General features: G+C 35.1%; 1 protein-coding gene and 1 long non-coding RNA gene across 3 annotated transcripts in view; one reads left to right on the forward strand and one right to left on the reverse strand.

Annotated features, from left to right (window-relative positions):
* Positions 1–11,827: 11,827 nt before the first annotated feature.
* On the reverse strand, positions 11,828–22,759 carry LOC129925375 (uncharacterized). The gene is made up of 4 exons (XR_008777139.1): positions 22,207–22,759; positions 21,756–21,909; positions 20,824–20,886; positions 11,828–12,242 (listed from the first exon to the last, which is right to left on the reverse strand). It is a non-coding gene; the product is annotated as an uncharacterized LOC129925375 (long non-coding RNA).
* LOC106065110 (lachesin-like) overlaps positions 19,725–23,063 on the forward strand; it is a 150,276-nt gene continuing 146,937 nt past the window's right edge. Inside the window, exon 1 of one of the 2 annotated variants that reach the window (XM_056025081.1) lies at positions 19,725–20,047. The gene's annotated coding sequence lies outside the window, so the exon portion shown is untranslated. The remainder of the gene's footprint in view (positions 20,048–23,063) is intronic. The other variant, XM_056025067.1, reaches the window with a different exon arrangement.

Below are 23,063 nucleotides of genomic sequence, written 5' to 3' on the forward strand. Positions count from 1 at the left end.
TGAAGTTATGAACTTGGAAAGACGGACAACACACACTCAACTTCATCATACAGCTGGACAACATTACCTCACATATACAAACAGACACATAGCACATATAGCTACATTGTATTACTTGACATCACCCACTCACACGCACATATACACCTACTCATGCGTCAGTCACACATGTGCCATACATATAAATTATGAGCATCTTACTCTTGTCATTATAAGTTGGGGAAAGACAACAATGTTATTATTTAACAAAAACTAGTGTTGTTTGTTTGACATGTTTTGGATGCTTCTTTATTGAATTCTCTCCCAAACCTCCTGCAGGACAGTAGTGGACGGCTCCAGCCAGAGTTCGAACCTAGGACCATCAAAACGACAGTTCAGAACGCATAACACACGACAAGGCAGTGATCTAACTAGTGTTTCAAGTGTACGAAAAAGCTGAAGTCCATTTGTTTTTCTTCGACCTTGACCTTGTGGTTACTTAAGATGATAAGAGGTTGACAGGGACACGACTGACAAGGTTGTAAGATACTAGACTCCAAATGAGCAGTTAAAGTTGTAAGATACTAGACTCGAAATGAGCAGTTAAGGTTGTAAGATACTAGACTCCTAATGAGCAGTTAAGGTTGTATGATACTAGACTCCTAATGAGCAGTTAAGGTTGTAAGTTACTAGACACCAAATGAGCAGTTAAGGTTGTAAGATACTAGACTCCTAATGAGCAGTTAAGGTTGTAAGATACTAGACTCCTAATGAGCAGTTAAGGTTGTAAGATACTAGACTCCTAATGAGCAGTAAAGGTTGTAGGATACTAGACTCCTAATGAGCAGTTAAGGTTGTAAGATACTAGACTTCTAATGAGCAGTTAAGGTTGTAAGATACTAGACTCCTAATGAGCAGTTAAGGTTGTAAGATACTAGACTCCTAATGAGCAGTTAAGGTTGTAAGATACTAGACTCCTAATGAGCAGTTAAGGTTGTAAGATACTAGACTCTTAATGAGCAGTTAAGGTTGTAAGATACTAGACTCCTAATGAGCAGTTAAGGTTGTATGATACTAGACTCCTAATGAGCAGTTAAGGTTGTAAGATACTAGACTTCTAATGAGCAGTTAAGGTTGTAAGATACTAGACTCCTAATAAGCAGTTAAGGTTGTTAGATACTAGACTCCTAATGAGCAGTTAAGGTTGTAAGATACTAGACTCCTAATGAGCAGTTAAGGTTGTAAGATACTTGACTCCTAATGAGCAGTTAAGGTTGTATGATACTAGACTCCTAATGAGCAGTTAAGGTTGTAAGATACTAGACTCCTAATGAGCAGTTAAGGTTGTATGATACTAGACTCCTAATGAGCAGTTAAGGTTGTAAGATACTAGACTCCTAATGAGCAGTTAAGGTTGTAAGATACTAGACTCCTAATGAGCAGTTAAGGTTGTAAGATACTAGAATTCTAATGAGCAGTTAAGGTTGTAAGATACTAGACTCCTAATGAGCAGTTAAGGTTGTAGGATACTAGACTCCTAATGAGCAGTTAAGGTTGTAAGATACTAGACTTCTAATGAGCAGTTAAGGTTGTAAGATACTAGACTCCTAATGAGCAGTTAAGGTTGTAAGATACTAGACTTCTAATGAGCAGTTAAGGTTGTAAGATACTAGACTCCTAATGAGCAGTTAAGGTTGTATGATACTAGACTCCTAATGAGCAGTTAAGGTTGTAAGATACTAGACTTCTAATGAGCAGTTAAGGTTGTAAAATACTAGACTCCTAATGAGCAGTTAAGGTTGTAAGATACTAGACTCCTAATGAGCAGTTAAGGTTGTAAGATACTAGACTCCTAATGAGCAGTTAAGGTTGTAAGATACTAGACTCCTAATGAGCAGTTAAGGTTGTATGATACTAGACTCCTAATGAGCAGTTAAGGTTGTAAGATACTAGACTCCTAATGAGCAGTTAAGGTTGTATGATACTAGACTCCTAATGAGCAGTTAAGGTTGTAAGATACTAGACTCCTAATGAGCAGTTAAGGTTGTAAGATACTAGACTCCTAATGAGCAGTTAAGGTTGTAAGATACTAGACTTCTAATGAGCAGTTAAGGTTGTAAGATACTAGACTCCTAATGAGCAGTTAAGGTTGTAAGATACTAGACTCCTAATGAGCAGTTAAGGTTGTAAGATACTAGACTCCTAATGAGCAGTTAAGGTTGTAAGATACTAGACTCCTAATGAGCAGTTAAGGTTGTAAGATACTAGACTCCTAATGAGCAGTTAAGGTTGTATGATACTAGACTCCTAATGAGCAGTTAAGGTTGTAAGATACTAGACTCCTAATGAGCAGTTAAGGTTGTAAGATACTAGACTCCTAATGAGCAGTTAAGGTTGTAAGATACTAGACTCCTAATGAGCAGTTAAGGTTGTAAGATACTAGACTCCTAATGAGCAGTTAAGGTTGTAAGATACTAGACTCCTAATGAGCAGTTAAGGTTGTAAGATACTAGACTTCTAATGAGCAGTTAAGGTTGTAAGATACTAGACTCCTAATGAGCAGTTAAGGTTGTAGGATACTAGACTCCTAATGAGCAGTTAAGGTTGTAAGATACTAGACTTCTAATGAGCAGTTAAGGTTGTAAGATACTAGACTCCTAATGAGCAGTTAAGGTTGTAAGATACTAGACTCCTAATGAGCAGTTAAGGTTGTAAGATACTAGACTCCTAATGAGCAGTTAAGGTTGTAAGATACTAGACTCTTAATGAGCAGTTAAGGTTGTAAGATACTAGACTCCTAATGAGCAGTTAAGGTTGTATGATACTAGACTCCTAATGAGCAGTTAAGGTTGTAAGATACTAGACTTCTAATGAGCAGTTAAGGTTGTAAGATACTAGACTCCTAATGAGCAGTTAAGGTTGTAAGATACTAGACTCCTAATGAGCAGTTAAGGTTGTAAGATACTAGACTCCTAATGAGCAGTTAAGGTTGTAAGATACTAGACTCCTAATGAGCAGTTAAGGTTGTATGATACTAGACTCCTAATGAGCAGTTAAGGTTGTATGATACTAGACTCCTAATGAGCAGTTAAGGTTGTAAGATACTAGACTCCTAATGAGCAGTTAAGGTTGTAAGATACTAGACTCCTAATGAGCAGTTAAGGTTGTAAGATACTAGACTTCTAATGAGCAGTTAAGGTTGTAAGATACTAGACTCCTAATGAGCAGTTAAGGTTGTAAGATACTAGACTCCTAATGAGCAGTTAAGGTTGTAAGATACTAGACTCCTAATGAGCAGTTAAAGTTGTAAGATACTAGACTCGAAATGAGCAGTTAAGGTTGTAAGATACTAGACTCCTAATGAGCAGTTAAGGTTGTAAGATACTAGACACCAAATGAGCAGTTAAGGTTGTAAGATACTAGACTCCTAATGAGCAGTTAAGGTTGTAAGATACTAGACTCCTAATGAGCAGTTAAGGTTGTAAGATACTAGACTCCTAATGAGCAGTTAAGGTTGTAGGATACTAGACTCCTAATGAGCAGTTAAGGTTGTAAGATACTAGACTTCTAATGAGCAGTTAAGGTTGTAAGATACTAGACTCCTAATGAGCAGTTAAGGTTGTAAGATACTAGACTCTTAATGAGCAGTTAAGGTTGTAAGATACTAGACTCCTAATGAGCAGTTAAGGTTGTATGATACTAGACTCCTAATGAGCAGTTAAGGTTGTAAGATACTAGACTTCTAATGAGCAGTTAAGGTTGTAAGATACTAGACTCCTAATGAGCAGTTAAGGTTGTAAGATACTAGACTCCTAATGAGCAGTTAAGGTTGTAAGATACTAGACTCCTAATGAGCAGTTAAGGTTGTAAGATACTAGACTCCTAATGAGCAGTTAAGGTTGTATGATACTAGACTCCTAATGAGCAGTTAAGGTTGTAAGATACTAGACTCCTAATGAGCAGTTAAGGTTGTATGATACTAGACTCCTAATGAGCAGTTAAGGTTGTAAGATACTAGACTCCTAATGAGCAGTTAAGGTTGTAAGATACTAGACTCCTAATGAGCAGTTAAGGTTGTAAGATACTAGACTCCTAATGAGCAGTTAAGGTTGTAAGATACTAGACTCCTAATGAGCAGTTAAGGTTGTAAGATACTAGACTCCTAATGAGCAGTTAAGGTTGTAAGATACTAGACTCCTAATGAGCAGTTTGCATTGTTTCACTAAGAGGCACACTTAGAAATCATCACCTATTAGATTCACAAGTCTTCTCCACTCTGAGGGGGACACAATTTGCAGCCACTATATGTACCGTTAATATTGAATTAATATTTACGTCTTATATATATATATATATATATATATATATATATATATATATATATATATATATAGATAGATAGATAGATAGATATATTATCTATCTATCTATCTATCTATCTATCTATCTATCTATCTAGCTATCTATCTATCTACCTATCTATATACAGAGAGAGAGAGAGAGAGAGAGGCACAGCCGGCCCTAGCCATTGCGGGGCCCTATGCGAAACGGATTGCACGGGGCCTAGCCTAGGTAGGGTTAAGCAAAATTTCAAAATTAAGATTTTCGTACAAGAAAAGACATTCGTCTATATAACAAATATTTATAAAATGAAAGCTGACAATGCCGTTTTTTTTTTATCGCGCGTAGGGTTGGTACCCCAAAATGACAATTTTGTCCATTTTTTTCAGGAGAATTTTAAACGTTTACATGAGATTTTTAATTTCATGAGATTTCCTTGACTTCTTGGTATATTTTGCAAATACAGGAGATTTCCAGGACTTTTTGGTATATTTTGCAAATACAGGAGATTTCCAGGAATTTTTGGTATATTTTGCAAATACAGGAGATTTCCAGGACTTTTTGGAATATTTTGCAAATACAGGAGATTTCCAGGACTTTTTAGTGTATTTTGCAAACACATGAGATTTCCAGGACTTTTTGGTATTGTTGTAACTCCAGTGGCGGACTGACAGGTTAATGTGTGTGCGGCCTACTGATACACACCACTCAGGCCAATCACACAGATAAACGAGTCAACGGCTGTCGATAGACAAGGGACAGTACTACTAATAACCGCAAGGATTATCTGTGTTGTGGTCATGTGATCAAGAGCCTTCACGGTCGAGAGAAAGTGTGTAACAATAGACAGTCGAGTCCAGGACAGCAAGGCATAAGTACCTTGTGAGTCCTCGAAAATGTAGCTGTATGAGCTAGAGACACTAGTAATGTTTAGTTAGGCAGTTCTGTAGTGTAGCAAAGCATTTGAATTTGATATAGCCAATTGTGTTGAATTGGCTGTCAATGTATTTGTAATTAAACCGCCACATTGTTACTTGAAGCTCTTGTTGTCAAGTTCTTGTGTTAGATGTGCTGTTGTGTTGTTGAGTAGTGTTTGCAGAAGGCCTGGTAGAGAAGATCGTAACAGTATATATTGCAAATACAGGAGATTTCCAGGACTTTTTGGTATATTTTGCAAATACAGGAGATTTCCAGGACTTTTTGGTATATTTTGCAAATACAGGAGATTTCCAGGACTTTTTGGTATATTTTGCAAATAGTGGAGATTTCCAGAACGTTTTGGTATATTTTGCAAATACAGGAGATTTCCAGGACTTTTTGGTATATTTTGCAAATAGTGGAGATTGCCAGGACTTTTTGGTATATTTTGCAAATACAGGAGATTTCCAGTAGCCCCTGCAACATCAGGAAGCAGCGGAAAACCTGTTATTAATATGTAAGTTATAATGTTTTAATTTAATATTTTACACCTAGAATTAGCGCGGTTCCTATGAAAGTGCAGGGTCTACTGCGACCGCAGTATAGAGGCCGATGTTTAAAGTTAATGCCATCTAATACATATATTTTAAATAGACTGGGGATTAATATATTGCATATATATATATAGAGAGAGAGAGATAGATAGATAGATAGATCCACAGTCTACAGACATTATGTTGATGTCATGTAGCTTACAGCTCTAGATAATCGTTAAGTTTAGTAATTAGAAATCGTGCAAAAAATATTCAATGTGAGGTTAAGTTTATTATGTACAAAACTCCCCCCAGAATTGCAGTGGATAGCGGTGGGCATGGTTAGAAGCCGAACCAGAGTGGCGACTATACGGACAGCATACTTTATGACCAGGTAGCCGCATCCCCAATAACAACAACATCAGATCAACGTTGAAGTCCACTTGTTCATTGTATTCATTTGTTTTCTTTTGTGAAAAAAACAACAACCCTGGTTAAAGCTCCAATAATATCTAATCCTCGCTCCCACTCACAAATATGTTTATCACTGCAGGCACGTTGTACTCACCAATAACAACTACACATATTTTTTGAAAATTTAAAGCACCAAATCACTCCATTACATGACATAATTAATGCAAATTCCCTCTTTTTTTAAAACTCTTTTCTAAAAAAAATATAAAAAAAAGGTACTACCGAAGGCTTGTATTTTATCAGATATCAGCAAATTGACAATCACTCGGCGTAGAGAGTATGTGTGGGAAAAACAAATACAAACATGGCGTTAATCTCCAACCCAGAAGAAAAACTCAGCCCTATAATGACGTCAATGATTTTGGTTGAATGAAATACTACCCCCCTCCTTTTTATCCAAACTGCTTGTCGATACTGAAAAGAAGTTCAAAAAAAAAATAATGTTAATTTTTTTAGTGGAATTTTGTACATTACTTATACGTCAGATTACACATCACTACAAACACACACTCCATCCGTTCAAACATATATTTTATTTTAATTGTTTAAATCTCCAACAATGTTACCATTAAAAAAAAAACAAAAAAAAACTTTACACATTAATTGTAATGAGATGGCGTTCTTTAATTCTACATATTTTATCGTAAGTTCAGAAAGCTTTTAGGGGGAAAAATCACTATTTTCATACTAAAAGTCGACCGTAAGACTACTAACAGAATTCCGGGAAATCGCAGTTTACATTCCTTTCTTTACCTTGTAAATGTAGACCCCTTACATAGTATGCAAAACCTTGCATTGTATTGTAAATTAGAATGAAAAAAAAAAGCCATGGCATTGCTTAGGTTAGATCTAAATGTAATAGTACAATATCACAAGGTAGTCAGCAGGCGAAGTCTACAAGTTGATTAAATAACATGAAGGAGTGAAAACACTACTCTAATGCTTAGGACTTGTGGAAACTTCGATCAAGTCCAGTAGGAAATCGCCGTCGAAGGAAAAGATTTTAACCAACGGCGTGGACCGTGAGCTTTTTTCCCCAAGTCCTGCCTGAAGGTTCCAGCGTCCATCACTGGGTTGGGTCGTGCTAGATACGTGACGCAAGGTAACCGGTGCAGCCTCCAGGCCTCGCTATAGTCTGCCGGAAGTCGGGCTAATCACAGGGAATTTCTTTATATCCCTGCTCTGTTACCGCCAAAATGACGTGTAAGAACCGCCAATCCTAAAGCGCTATTGATGTTGGCCCTCTTCTGGCTCAGATTAGTGCAGAACTTTTGTTGCACGCACAGCATCAGCCTCTCACAAGTCAAGGATAAAAGGATAATAAACATTGTGTGCTCATAAAATGCTCGTTAATGAACTACAAACTAATTGACCAAGGTAACCTCGTGTCGAGTATTTTAATAAAGCAATCACAAGCATTTAAGCTACAAATATATGAAAATAATCACCAAGTCCTAAACATTTCTTCTTTGTTTTACGTCCATATTGGTTCTACTAAATATTTTACATATTATTACTTCTATCTTTTGAAGAAAATAGTAGGTCACTATGTGAATAGGTTGATATCTCAGTCTATAAGCCCTACATGAAATATACACATATTTCTATATATTGTTATTATTAAAATATGCGTATTAACTTTAAAAAAAAGAAAAAAAAATGACATTAAATTTACAAATATTCTAATTCTTCTTCTAGAATATGGCATACTTTTAGATATAATTGTAGTCAAACTAAATTTCCATTGGATTGGATAAATAAAATTATCTTATCTTATTGTTATTATTAAAATATGCGTATTAACTTTAAAAAAAAGAAAAAAAAATGACATTAAATTTACAAATATTCTAATTCTTCTTCTAGAATATGGCATACTTTTAGATATAATTGTAGTCAAACTAAATTTCCATTGGATTGGATAAATAAAATTATCTTATCTTTTCTGAGTAGTATTATTAATAATGATATCGTTATTAAAGCTTTTGAAGTTTTTGCAAAAGTGCAAAAGTCCGGCCCTGTATGTAATACATATACAAACCAAACCTATAGGTACTCGATTTATTATTATTATTAGATATTAGCGATAACCGAGAATTGTCAGCAAATATTGGATGAAGCTACTCTGGAGTGACGCTAAAAATTAAATCAAAATTTAATATACGGGCAACAATACCTATAAGAGCACCTTAACATGTTTCATCTATGCCTTATCTGATAAACCCTGTGGGACGCCCCGCATTTCCTGTTGTACAGCCCCCTCACTTCTCAATGTCTTCTATTATCTACGTGCCTCCAGTAGATTGGGGCCAGTTCGTTCATCACATCTGTTTTTCTACCAATTGGTCCCTAAATCCTAAAACATCATTCTTCTTTCACCAACATGAACGGCACATGGCTATCTTCTAAATATGTTCTGTTGTCACAGATAAATAAATATATTACTGTAGACATTAATTAATAATAACAATAATAATAACAGAGACTTTGTGTTTATACACGTAGACATAGAAGACTATCATTTTTATTACGTCACATCCTTTCAAGTACTTTCTCACAAAACATTCACAACAAACAATGACGCAATATAAACATAGCATAAAATTGATCTTTAAAAAAAAAAAAGATCCAGTTATATATATATATATATATATATATATATATATATATATATATATATATATATATATATATATATAATATATATATATATATATATATATAAATTTATTTATATAAATTTGATTCGAAAATCTTACCCAACAAAAACTTGGAACAATTAGCTGCTATTAGCATGTATTTATTTCTCGGGTGGTCAAAGGTCAAATAAGCGCAAAATCAATTCAGCAACATATTTTTTTTTGTTTGAAGCACTGGCCTATAAAAGTCCTTATTACATTCTAACCTGTTTCCCAAAGCAGCGGGTACTTTATTACTAGCAAGCGGTCCGAGTACAAACGGCAATAAATATTACAGCTAACAAGGATCTGCTGTCGATAAGACGCTACTCAGGATTGCGAAAGAGGAATGAATAGTGAGCCAACTAATCTAGTTTGTTGCCAGAAGTTGGGGTAGCGGGGGAGGGAAGCACACAGGGAGGGGTGGGGGCTTTTGTTTCCATCCATTACAGCAATTGAATCTGATGTAGACGTTTTCTTTCTACTCCGGGTTAATGTTTTTTAATTCATGGCGCGAGAGTCCGCGAGAGAGACGAGATCAGACTAATTACCGGAATAACAAGAATACGTCAGGAGTACAATGAGACAGCCACATTGGGGGCAGCCTTCGTTTTGTCTACGTGTCTATGTGTGTTGGACGTTATTAGTGTGGGTGTAAGTGGGTGTGAAGCTGTGCGCGTCTGCTAAGGAGGAGAACATAGGGAAGTCAAAAGAAATATTGAGAGAGAGAGAGATAGAGAGAGAGAGAGAGAGATGCCATACATAGGCTACAACCTTTTCGATGTGTTTTTTGTTTGTTTGTTTATTTTTGACATTTTGTTTTTTTACCACCTACTACATGCAAAAACAAAAAAAATCATATCTCGGCTATGGGCTCTATCTAAATAACAAAAATTTAAAAAAAAAAGTGTTGAAAAGCTGAGATCTCAATACTTTAACAAATAGCTTACTATATATAGTTTGTCCATCGTGGTTCGATGATGACCACTTTGTCATTCAGGGCGATGAGGGCTTTGCACTGGGGTTTTATGCCTCCTTATGTGGAGTAAGAAATGATGAGGCATAGAGGTGAAAGACATTTAATAGTATAATAATAAATATTTTGTCAATATTGAGACCATATCTAATAAAGTACATGTTAATTCACATACCGAATCAGTAAACATAGGAAATGTTACACTAATATGTGAATATGTTCGTATATGTCTGTGACTATACTTACAAGAACCTATGAATTAGATTTTTTGACTGTTTATAAGACTATATGACATTTCTAGTAAGAAACAGGACAGTGTTTGTAAGAATCTGACTATTTTTTTAAAGAATCTGTGACTATGTTTGTAACAAGCTGTGACTTCGTTCATAAGAATTTGTGACTATGCTCATTAGAATATGAGATTATGTTTCTAAGAATCTGTGACTATGCTCATAAGAATATGAGATTATGTTTCTAAGAATCTGTGACTATTCTCATAAGAATATGAGATTATGTTTCTAAGAATCTGTGACTATGTTCACAAGCAGAAGAAAGGGAATGAATTTTATTCACCATTTCGTAAATGTGTTTTTTTAAAGGGAGTTAATCATAGAAAATTTAAAAAAAGAAGGGGAATTAGTAAGCTAATATGTATTGTAAATTACTATTTGATTCCATCGCTGTTGTTAGGATGTTGATTATGTTTCTATATTTCAAGATACATGACACATGGTTCAATGATTCCATTCTAAACACACACACCAAGAAAACACGTATTTTTCGACTTTTCTGTATCGCTTTTTTTGTTTTGTTTTTGACGTTGTATTTTGGAACTTGGCAACATTTTCCAGCTACGCCCCTGACAAGACGAAGGGCGAGACAGGAGACTTAAGATGTGACACTTGTCCAGTGCCGGTGATTGGCAGGCTAATGAGGCTTCATTATTTATTGAAGCTGGGCTAATAATACCGTCTTTGTGTGGCACACACCTCGACGATATAGGTCAGTGATATGGGTGAGAGCTCCCCGAGAGCGCGTGCATGTAAGCGCGCACTAAGCTGATACTCTTACCCGTGAAACACGATAACCTTTAGAGAAAGTTTTCATTAAACGCTTTTTTAAAATTTTATTTGCAGATATTCTGATGTCAGACTCTCACTTTCTATAGGTCAGTGTTTCCCAAACGTTTGACTTGTGTACCCCTTTTATAATTTTTGTAACGCTGAGTACCCCTTATTCCCCTCCCACCCCCCCACACACATATGTACTTGCATCTATGTGCTTAGATGATAGATCATATGATATGGTTCCCTGGTTATTAATTTTAATCCGAGATTTTATTTCTCGTTCTATAGTCTGTTCCTTTTTATTTTACTTAATATCTACAAATGCTGAAAAAAGCAACTTCACATTTTAAGTTGGAAAAAACAACATGTATTACAGAACTGTTTCTGTTAAAACTGGATACACATGTTTCAAATACCAGAGTATCTAAACGAGTGGCGATCCTAACCTTTTTCAACCACACATGGGGAAATGAAACGTATATTTTGAGACACGTAACGAATGTCTTTTAACTTCACATGGGGAAACTTCAAAGAAATGTTCTAATGTCGTTTTTATTGGTACATCAAAAAACTATAAATCTTTTGCAATAAAGACTTCTATTTGTGGGATTAATTTGCACCAATACAAACGTAAAGACATATACACAAATATAATATATTTGACCTTCACAAAAACATCCCAATTCATTATCCGATACTTAGAAATCCATTTTTAAGATGTATAATAACACCGATTATGAATCCGTATAAATACAAAATCAAAGAATAAAAACAAAATTGAATTAAAACGTATTACTAATTTATTTTAATTCATTAACAGAATATATAAAAAATTAGTATTTAAAAGAAATCAGCATAGTTAATGAGTTGCAATGCGTACCACGACCACCTCCAAAGTCCTTCCGTATCACTGGGAGTACGCGTACACCACTTTGGAAATCACCTCTGTAGGTAGCTGATGACGTGGAAATAATATGTGAATTTCCGTTCAGAAAGAAAGGGAAGAAACTGCTCCATTCATCTATTTCTAAAATATCACATTTAAAGCAGCATATCAATAATAAGCTTTCATGGTCTTTTAGGAACGTTTTGGACGAGTGTTAGCGCTTGATTTTTCGTACGGAGGGCTCGATTTCGAATCTTGTTGGTGAGTGAAATTTTTAGGACGCCATTAAATCCACCAAGCTTTAATGGGTACCTGAAATACGTTGGGGCAAGTATAGGCGGTTGGTTGTTTCGTTGGCCAAAGAATCAGATCTGTCCACATAGATCACCTGGTCTGAAATAGGTACATTAACTTTTTCTTTATTTGATTGAAGCACATATTTTCACTTTTTATCTTATCTTACATATTACAGACGTTACTTAAAAAAAGAAGATAATTACGTCATACGCTTTTCATGTGTCAATCTAGTCATGTATGTTAATCAATGACTTAAACCAAAACCAACACATTTGTCATCCACACCAAAACCAACACATTTGTCATCCACACCAAAACCAACACATTTGTCATCCACACCAAAACCAACACATTTGTCATCCACACCAAAACCAACTCATTTGTCATCCACACCAAAACCAACTCATTTGTCATCCACACCAAAACCAACACATTTGTCATCCACAACAAAACCAAATCATTTGTCATCCACACCAATACCAACTCATTTGTCATCCACAACAAAACCAACTCATTTGTCATCCACACCAAAACCAACACATTTGTCATCCACACCAAAACCAACACATTTGTCATCCACACCAAAACCAACACATTTGTCATCCACAACAAAACCAACACATTTGTCATCCACACCAAAACCAACACATTTGTCATCCACACCAAAACCAACACATTTGTCATCCACACCAAAACCAACACATTTGTCATCCACAACAAAACCAACACATTTGTCATCCACAACAAAACCAACTCATTTGTCATCCACACCAAAACCAACACATTTGTCATCCACACCAAAACCAACACATTTGTCATCCACACCAAAACCAACACATTTGTCATTAACACCAAAATCAGCACATTTGTCATCCACACCAAAACCAACACATTTGTCATCCACACCAAAACCAACACATTTGTCATCCACACCAAAACCAACACATTTGTCATTAACACCAAAACCAACACATTTGTCATCCACACCAAAATCAGCACATTTGTCATCCACACCAAAACCAACTCATTTGTCATCCACACCAAAACCAACACATTTGTCATCCACACCAAAACCAACTCATTTGTCATCCACACCAAAACCAACTCATTTGTCATCCACACCAAAACCAACACATTTGTCATCCACAACAAAACCAAATCATTTGTCATCCACACCAAAACCAACTCATTTGTCATCCACAACAAAACCAACACATTTGTCATCCACACCAAAACCAACTCATTTGTCATCCACAACAAAACCAACACATTTGTCATCCACACCAAAACCAACACATTTGTCATCCACACCAAAACCAACACATTTGTCATTAACACCAAAACCAACACATTTGTCATTAACACCAAAACCAACACATTTGTCATCCACACCAAAACCAACACATTTGTCATTAACACCAAAACCAACACATTTGTCATCCACAACAAAACCAACACATTTGTCATCCACACCAAAATCAGCACATTTGTCATCCACACCAAAATCAGCACATTTGTCATCCACACCAAAACCAACACATTTGTCATCCACAACAAAACCAACACATTTGTCATCCACACCAAAACCAACACATTTGTCATCCACACCAAAACCAACACATTTGTCATTAACACCAAAACCAACACATTTGTCATCCACACCAAAATCAGCACATTTGTCATCCACACCAAAACCAACTCATTTGTCATCCACACCAAAACCAACACATTTGTCATCCACACCAAAATCAGCACATTTGTCATCCACACCAAAACCAACTCATTTGTCATCCACACCAAAACCAACACATTTGTCATCCACACCAAAACCAACTCATTTGTCATCCACACCAAAACCAACTCATTTGTCATCCACACCAAAACCAACACATTTGTCATCCACAACAAAACCAAATCATTTGTCATCCACACCAAAACCAACTCATTTGTCATCCACAACAAAACCAACACATTTGTCATCCACACCAAAACCAACTCATTTGTCATCCACAACAAAACCAACACATTTGTCATCCACACCAAAACCAACACATTTGTCATCCACACCAAAACCAACACATTTGTCATTAACACCAAAACCAACACATTTGTCATTAACACCAAAACCAACACATTTGTCATCCACACCAAAACCAACACATTTGTCATTAACACCAAAACCAACACATTTGTCATCCACAACAAAACCAACACATTTGTCATCCACACCAAAATCAGCACATTTGTCATCCACACCAAAATCAGCACATTTGTCATCCACACCAAAACCAACACATTTGTCATCCACACCAAAACCAACACATTTGTCATTAACACCAAAACCAACACATTTGTCATCCACACCAAAACCAACACATTTGTCATTAACACCAAAACCAACACATTTGTCATCCACACCAAAACCAACACATTTGTCATCCACACCAAAATCAGCACATTTGTCATTAACACCAAAACCAACACATTTGTCATCCACACCAAAATCAGCACATTTGTCATCCACACCAAAATCAGCACATTTGTCATCCACACCAAAATCAGCACATTTGTCATCCACACCAACGTGAGCTTATTATTTTCTTTAGATGCGTATTTGTCGAAGAAATAAAAGAAAGCAGAAAACAAAAAATTATATTTTCATTGTTTTAAAATCATCAACTAATAATAACGTTTGCTACTGACCGAGCCGAGACTCGTTATTATTGTTAATAGAACATCCCCATCATTATCAATATCATCATTTTAGCCTACGGCGTTTGTTTGGGAAATAAAAGAAACAATTGGGGGTTTTACTTATCACGTGATACTTTCGCAACGTTGAACCAATTAAGCCAACATCCTAGTCAGACGTAGATTGATAGGCCTGGAATAGAACTAGCTTTGTTTATTTTAAACGCACCTTTTTTTTTTCTCAAAATTTTAAACTGAAAATACTGGACATAAGACTGATAAAAAGGGATTATATTGATTGTAATCCAAAGTAAGTTAAATTTGATACCTAGAGATGTTTCACAGTATTTGGAATCGATGTTAGTATCCGTCCGTTGTCAATAAGTTTCATTCGATACCTAGTAGTCCAGACGATATATTGTATTGAAATTACTTGTATTGAAATTACTTGATATATCTTCAATAACGGACCGGCTTGTATTGTCAATCCTCCTTTGTTTACTATTCAGGAAATCTGTTTTTTTTCCCCAGGACATTCAAGGCCTTGATTATATGGAACCTAATCCGGCTGGAAAATGACATCTGTCGTTGACTATCTAGTATCAATGTGTCACACTCTATTAGCGTGCGTGTTCACGTGGTAACGCTACTACTGACCAAGCCTCACATGCCGGACACATGGACGGGGACAAAATTATGCTCGTACGGGTTAATGACCTTAGTGGTCAAGTTCTAGCTAGACGGGAAATCTGACATGCTTTGCTTTTAGTGCTATTAATAGTTATTAATAGTCATTATTATTATTATTATTATTATTATCGCCACCGTTACTGTTGTCGCTATTTTTTATCTTTTTTGCTTTCAGAAAATATGCATTTTTTATTAAGCACACGAAGACTTCTAAAAAAAAAATGTCATGATAAGTAAGTTACTAGGTTTAGTTGATGAATAGACTTTTCAATGTTCATATTTATAATTTACATTTGAAAGGATTTGATCTATATTAGCTTAATTTCGTGCTTCGACCTCATTATAAAACACTCCCAATCATAATTCTGGCCCGTGAATTCTAGTATCACTAGCCTCTTAAAAGTATGGACTCCTGAGTAAAGAGTGCTTAATCCTATAATGAAATAACATAATAAAGAGCTACTAGTTTAAACATTCTTTAGATATGTTCATAGCAAAATAAAATTTCCTTCTTCCCACCTTATTTTAGTCCCACCATCCGCCACTGTTGACGTCTTTTTGTATCTTATTTCTTCTGGTACTTAAATATTGTTTGAAGAGCATCAATCATGAGCCAATCTACATTGTGACATTCCAGTTGCTAACTGAAGGTCTGGCACGGAGAAATTAACAATTCTATTGACTTCATTAATTGCACTCTTGAGAATTGAACTCAAATACTACAGTGTAATCAATCTCTCTGTGGTAGATTTCTCATGTTCGTGATCCCTGCCTACATTGGTCAAGAATTCCTATCAAGGATTTTAAAATAACCCGGAAATAGCGTCTATAAAATATGGTTGAATAGAAATTATTGAAAATGTTAGTATCTACAACTATGTAGCATACGGATGGCTAAAACACCATACTTTGTGAGTCTAAAACTAAACAGCCATTCTTTGTGACTCTAAAACTAAACAGTCATACTTTGTGAGTCTAAAACTAAACAGACATACTTTGTGAGTCTAAAACTAAACAGCCATTCTTTGTGACTCTAAAACTAAACAGTCATACTTTGTGAGTCTTAAACTAAACAGTCATACTTTGTGATTCTAAAACTAAACAGTCATACTTTGTGACTCTAAAACTAAACAGTCATACTTTGTGACTCTAAAACTAAACAGTCATACTTTGTGAGTCTAAAACTAAACAGCCATTCTTTGTGACTCTAAAACTAAACAGTCATACTTTGTGAGTCTTAAACTAAACAGTCATACTTTGTGACTCTAAAACTAAACAGTCATACTTTGTGACTCTAAAACTAAACAGTCATACTTTGTGACTCTAAAACTAAACAGTCATACTTTGTGACTCTAAAACTAAACAGTCATACTTTGTGACTCTAAAACTAAACAGTCATACTTTGTGAGTCTAAAACTAAACAGTCATACTTTGTGACTCTAAAACTAAACAGCCATACTTTGTGAGTCTAAAACTAAACAGCCATTCTTTGTGACTCTAAAACTAAACAGTCATACTTTGTGACTCTAAAACTAAACAGTCATACTTTGTGAGTCTAAAACTAAACAGCCATTCTTTGTGACTCTAAAACTAAACAGTCATACTTTGTGACTCTAAAACTAAACAGTCATACTTTGTGAGTCTAAAACTAAACAGCCATTCTTTGTGACTCTAAAACTAAACAGTCATACTTTGTGAGTCTAAAACTAAACAGTCATACTTTGTGAGTCTAAAACTAAACAGCCATTCTTTGTGACTCTAAAACTAAACAGTCATACTTTGTGAGTCTTAAACTAAACAGTCATACTTTGTGACTCTAAAACTAAACAGTCATACTTTGTGACTCTAAAACTAAACAGTCATACTTTGTGACTCTAAAACTAAACAGTCATACTTTGTGAGTCTAAAACTAAACAGTCATACTTTGTGAGTCTTAAACTAAACAGTCATACTTTGTGACTCTAAAACTAAACAGTCATACTTTGTGACTCTAAAACTAAACAGACATTCTTTGTGACTCTAAAACTAAACAGTTATACTTTGTGACTCTAAAACTAAACAGCCATTCTTTGTGACTCTAAAACTAAACAGTCATACTTTGTGACTCTAAAACTAAACAGCCATACTTTGTGACTCTAAAACTAAACAGTCATACTTTGTGACTCTAAAACTAAACAGCCATACTTTGTGACTCTAAAACTAAACAGACATTCTTTGTGACTCTAAAACTAAACAGCCATTCTTTGTGACTCTAAAACTAAGAAGACATTCTTTGTGACTCTAAAACTAAACAGTCATACTTTGTGACTCTAAAACTAAACAGCCATTCTTTGTGACTCTAAAACTAAACAGCCATTCTTTGTGACTCTAAAACTAAACAGACATTCTTTGTGACTCTAAAACTAAACAGTCATACTTTGTGACTCTAAAACTAAACAGCCATTCTCTAAAACTAAACAGCCATTCTTTGTGACTCTAAAACTAAACAGACATTCTTTGTGACTCTAAAACTAAACAGCCATTCTTTGTGACTCTAAAACTAAACAGACATTCTTTGTGACTCTAAAACTAAACAGCCATTCTTTGTGACTCTAAAACTAAACAGACATTCTTTGTGACTCTAAAACTAAACAGCCATACTTTGTGACTCTAAAACTAAACAGCCATTCTTTGTGACTCTAAAACTAAACAGTCATACTTTGTGACTCTAAAACTAAACAGCCATTCTTTGTGACTCTAAAACTAAACAGACATTCTTTGTGACTCTAAAACTAAACAGCCATACTTTGTGACTCTAAAACTAAACAGCCATTCTTTGTGACTCTAAAAGTAAACAGCCATTCTTTGTGACTCGAATGTTCATTAGTTTAAAAGTCCACAATGTAAGGGATTAAACAGAAGCAAATTATGAGTACAAAAATGTGAAAAGATCAATGTATAAAATGTTTTAGTTCTTAGCTCTCCACTACATGGGGGTGCGACTAAATCCTTATGAATGGGCACATGGTTTGGATATCATAGACTTAGCGGTGATTGCACTACAGCTTGTTACCGACATGGATTGCATATCCTGTTTCCGGAACCTTTGTGACTCAAAAGAGCAAACACATGAATATGTGAATAGCATTCAAATTTGAGGTGGGTATTGCATGTAAACAAATTTAGATAAAAAACAAAGTACTCCCAACCTACTTCTGCTTAAAAATTGGTTCAAATGGGTCACTTCAAAAACAAAAATCACTCTAGGAAATCGTGGAGTTCTATTCTCGGCCACCCCCCACCCCACATTCGCACCTAGTCCAGCGCCCACAGTCCCCTAAACGGCTCTAAGCGACCTAATGCTTATAAGACTAGGGTTTTGTCGGATTTAATATAATGTCATGTCAGAAGACATTTATACTTTGATGACTTCTGCCTCTATGAGTTAGATATTGTCACGTGACAAGATCAACAAGTCCTTAACTATGATACCATTTTTTTAAACCATCCACTGTCTTCAAAATCTCTCTGAGACACCCGTGCTCTTTCCAAGAGAGGCTACTTCAGTGGGTCTAGCGCCCACAGTCCCCTAAACGGCTCTAAGCGACCTAATGCTTATAAGACTAGGGTTTTGTCGGATTTAATATAATGTCATGTCAGAAGACATTTATACTTTGATGACTTCTGCCTCTATGAGTTAGATATTGTCACGTGACAAGATCAACAAGTCCTTAACTATGATACCATTTTTTAAAACCATCCACTGTCTTCAAAATCTCTCTGAGACACCCGTGCTCTTTCCAAGAGAGGCTACTTCAGTGGGTCTAGCGCCCACAGTCCCCTAAACGGCTCTAAGCGACCTAATGCTTATAAGACTAGGGTTTTGTCGGATTTAATATAATGTCATGTCAGAAGACATTTATACTTTGATGACTTCTGCCTCTATGAGTTAGATATTGTCACGTGACAAGATCAACAAGTCCTTAACTATGATACCATTTTTTTAAACCATCCACTGTCTTCAAAATCTCTCTGAGACACCCGTGCTCTTTCCAAGAGAGGCTACTTCAGTGGGTCTTTTTATTTTTTAACTATACTCTTGCTGGACCATGGTCATAAAGTAACTTCCAGAGTGGGTGAAGGGGGGTGACGTGAGGCCACTTGACTCAGGGCTCACCACGCCCATTTGCCTAGATGATTCCGCGCTTCATTTGCCACAAACGAATGAGTGCCCGTCGTAGCGCGCTCTAATCTATTTACATCCGCTGTAGCGCGTAGCTGAGCGGGCCCCGTTTTTTTTTTCTTCTTCTTCTTTGCTTAAACTCATAGCCGCGTTCCGTGTTGCTGCTTTTGTCTGTACCAGTCTATTGATTGCATGTTAGTGGCCTCAGTGAAACAGATCTACTCACAATCACTTGTGATATGGATTTATTGTTGTTCTGGACGAGACTGAGATTAATAATTGAATTCAAAACAAGTGGATAATTAATTTATTTTCTTTTTTCCTCACGAATCTTGGCCTTTTTTTTCTTCCTAAAACGGTAGGTTTTAATCTAACTTAATCATATATACATACTTTTGACAGATTTGTAATGCGTAACTTATATAGACGTTTTAATATTTTCGCATTGATATCAATACATTAGGCTGCGCTTTTGTTTACATTTTTTGTCGCGAATTTTATGGACCAAATCAAGAGAAGAATTTTGTTTTTGAATGCTAAATATCTAGATTCTAAATGTGTGACATAACTTATTAATAATAGTTTTAAACCTAGTTTTAGCAAAATATTACAACGTAAGCAGTTTGCAATATTCTTTTCTTCATTCTTTATATATAGTAGTTTTTAAAAAACTGAATAAAAATGTTTTAAGACGTTTAGAATTAGTATACGTTTTTTAAGCATTTATTTAAAGTGTGAAATAATAAAGTGTGCTTGTATTTCAAGTTTTCTTTTATATAAAAAAATAAAGGCTTTAAATCTATATCTATGCAGTCATAATTAAGGAAATCTCACCGACAATCGCATTTTAAATCAAAACGAGGCTATCCAGTTACAGCAGGACGTGGCACGTGGGCACTTGTCGTTTGCTGTGGCGTGTTCCTTGAACTAATTGCACACAATTAAAATGTTACAATTTTATTACATGTCATTTAAAAACAGATTCAGATAAAAAGAAAAGAAAAAAATTCGTTAGAAAAAAAAAAGACGGTATCAACCATATACCGAAAAACAAAATTCGAATCAACTAAATTTGTAATAACTTAAACCTCACAAAATAAAACAAGAACTCGTGTGGAAAGGACAAATACTTACTCCAGGGTATTTTTGTTTAAAGTATCGCTTGGAGAGTCCATTTCTTTTATTCAACACATTACACTTTAGGAATGAAATATTTGTATCAACTTTAACCAAAATTATTTGTATTAATCTCAGTGCGCTCTGATCCAAACTTTTTTTTTGTGGAATTAGGAGGGGGGGGGGGGTAATCTGCTTTTGTCCGGCTCAGCAGACACAACTCAATTTAAGTGTGGGTTTGAACTCGAGACCTCTTGATAGGTAAAGAAGTGGTTCTATTGATAGTAGGAATACTTAATTTATGATAGTACTTATAAAATATATCTAATGTAGGAATAATTAATTTATGATAGTACTTTGAACTATACCTACAGTGTATACTTTACCAGCTGTACTTACTCAGTGACATGTTACAGACAGCATTCAGTGTAAAAGTAAATCAAATTTATTATTTATTAAATTTTTCGTTTCATTTTCATATACAATATTGTTGATAAGTTGATAACCAATAATACAATACTACAATATACTGAAGTTTGACGCTTTTATTGGTGAAACAAATTCTGGATAAACATGACATGTTGCATATGTAAATAGTATCTTAGTGCTGCTATTATTATATGTTACATGTCAGGTTGACAATATGCAGTATTAAAAATGACGAATAAAATCTGTTTTTTTTTTTTTTTGTTGCAACGTCTTAAATCGTCTGCAATTAGGTTTTGGGAAATGGATTGTCTACTGTTTAAAGAGAGTCTTAATGTTTTGGTATTTAGAATGAACTATTTCAACACTAATAAATGAAAGAAACATAATATAGAGAAATAGTATTCTGGTGTACTATATGACATTGTATGTATACTCACTGTATAGATGATCAATTATAAAAATTAATGATATCTACTTTTGAGTAAACTTAGATAATTTATAGTTAGACGAAACATGAATACCTGACAGTAAGGATCTAGATGAATGCAATCAGGACTGTCATTCGGTGGTCTCGATTATCCCGGGTTCAAACTCAGCCTGTAGCCTCCCCCCGTCGTCTTGCGGGAGGTTTGGACCATTCAAATGTGAAGGCACATCCGAAGCATGTACAAAACACTTAAAATAAAAAATAAAATTAATACCGCAATCCTTGGTGTGTATAGGCCTACACTTAATATAAACAGTGTTTTTTTTTTATATGCCTACACTTAATATAAACAGTGTTTTTTTAATAGGCCTACACTTAATATAAACAGTAGTTTTTTTTGTTGTTTTTTTTTAACTTTACTGTTTACTTTTAACTTAACATAAAGTGATGTTTTTTTAAATATTTTTTTTTATTTATTTTGTGGCTTTTAAAGCAAATGAAAAAAAGATGTAATAATGAGTATTAACAAAGTCAAATAATTGTACTTAAGCGGATGTTCTAGGTCTAGATTTGCTATCCCTAAAGCAAGCTCTGTATTTGTGAAGATTTACTAGATCAAGATCTAGATCTTTAGAAACAAGCTTATGATCGAGACTTGTTGGACACCGCCTTCATGTGTCTTGAGTTAAGTGTTGACACTGTTCAGGCGGAAGTCACAACTACTTCCAGATAACCAACTCCAATACAGGCGAAAGGCCAACAATGAGCTGATCAAGAGAGTGTTGACGATTCAAACATTTCATCCGGTAATAAATGAAATTCTTCAATGTAGTAACCAAATAAGTCCAAAACTCCTTGATTAACAAAACTTGACTGTCTCTAAAGACGCCAACATATCAACTGGTTTCATTTCATATCTAACTCTAGTGTATGTTTTTACTATACCGTTATTGTCGCTATATAAAACCTAACCCGAAATACACGAAACAAAATGAATCTTAACTTTTACGTAAAGCTAGTACTAAGTAAGTACGCCTCAAATCCCTGAATTTAAACTAGATTAGCCTAACAGCCATCACAACCCTGGCATTACAATGAATCAGAGTTGTCACGTCACTGACCTAAAGAGAACAAAATTGAAACAGTGAAACAGTATTAATTAATTCTCTACTATCTACTTATTCTACTATAATAAATATTCAAGAAAACTCAAGACATACATGAGTTCTCCACAACAAACGTCAAAGTGGTTGGCCGGACAATAAGTTATGGACAATAAATTATGCATTAAATTTGAAAACTTTAATTGAAAAAAAAATCAAATACTGACTCTGTTAGTACCGTATGTTTAAGTTTCAATGGAAGGCTGTTGGAATAAGAGAATGAAAAGAGTAATTACAGA

This window comes from Biomphalaria glabrata, chromosome 1 (genome assembly GCF_947242115.1).
Source record: "Biomphalaria glabrata chromosome 1, xgBioGlab47.1, whole genome shotgun sequence".
Classification (NCBI taxonomy): domain Eukaryota; kingdom Metazoa; phylum Mollusca; class Gastropoda; family Planorbidae; genus Biomphalaria; species Biomphalaria glabrata.